The sequence below is a fragment of the Heterocephalus glaber genome, unplaced genomic scaffold (assembly GCF_053883595.1).
Source record: "Heterocephalus glaber isolate CG9 unplaced genomic scaffold, H.glaber_assembly_v1.0 deba00000071, whole genome shotgun sequence".
NCBI lineage: Eukaryota > Metazoa > Chordata > Mammalia > Rodentia > Bathyergidae > Heterocephalus > Heterocephalus glaber.
The window spans coordinates 27,722,013-27,723,403 of NW_028258137.1; positions in this window are offsets into that span (position 1 = coordinate 27,722,013).

The window sequence follows — 1,391 nt, forward strand, 5'->3', positions numbered from 1 at the left end:
CTGTGGAGTTTGATGTGCTAGATTTAATTCTATTCGGGGAGCACTGAGATCCAGGCCTTGTGGGTGCTGGAAGCCAGAGTTGGGGGGCCTGGGTCGAAGGTCACTGAGACTGCGCCCAGACAGGGCAGCCCTGGAGTTGTGAACTGTCTGGTGAGAGGACTGGCAGACAGGTCAGGAGGTGAAATCTCACCTCACCTCCTCACTACTTTTCTTACCTCATGGTGGTTTATCCTAGAGTAGGTCCCAGCTGGCCTCACCTCCTAGAAGTCAGAAGCCTGGCAGAGACACACAGAAATGGCCTCTTTGAACCGATCGCTAAGGTGAAGCAAAACACCAACATGGACGTTATTTGGTGCCTGGCAGAACTTTCTGGGGGAAAGAAAGTTGGGAGTTTGGTGAAGAGGTCAAAAGAACTTCATCCATTTCCACTAACGTCTCGCGAGTCCCTCATTTGGGAAATGGGTCTCTAAATTCTCTCCTTTGAAATTACTTTTGGGAAATGTAGTGGTCTTCAGAAATGGACTCCAGTGTTGCCCCCGTGTAATGGAAACACACTGCAATTTTTTACAATGTTTATTCCCAGTTAGAAATTTTTTTTTTTTAAATTGTGTTTATGGGGCTACCAAGTAAGAAAGGAGCCCAGGAACATGAGCAGCATTGTTAGAGGTCTGTGATCAGACAAGTCTGGTGATTGGTTTCTCTCTTTTGGAGGTCCCTTATGGGGTCAGTCCTATCTTAAGGTAATGGCTTCCCCTGTGACAGGTTCCCAATGATTGGTTCTGGCTTCTGTAAGTAACTTGGGCCTTCCAAGGTGGGTTTATATATCTAAACATCACGAGTTGACTAAATTTCCAACCCATTTAGCCAGCACCCAAGATGTGAAGGACCAGTGTGGGACTGAGATGTGTGAACTCCAGCCCTTCCTTAACTACCTTTGAACATTATCCACATTTTGCCAGTATCACCTTCTCTGTACCTTGACACCCTCCACACGCACACTTTCTTTTCTTGGAGTCTTGAATCAAAGTCTACACATGGCATTTCATAGCACGGTTTTATGTCGAGGGGCTGATGTGGTACAAGGAGTTGTACAAAAAGCCCTGAATTAGATGCCAGGTCACTAGGCTCCTGCCCACACCCTAAGTTCCTGGATGATCTGCAGCATATTATTCTCTGAGGGTTTGTTTCCTCATTTGTAAAAGGAGGGTTCTGACCCAGCTAGTAGAAGTCTCTTGTTCAGTTGCTATGGGCTACAGCTAAGCCCAGGACTCCCCTCCCTCAGCTACCTGGTTCCTGAAATCCAAGAGGAGGCTGCAATCAAGAATAAACCCTCTAGCTTCACTTGCTTTTAGTTACTTGCTTTTATCACCGATTTTAGAGGTCACAGAACT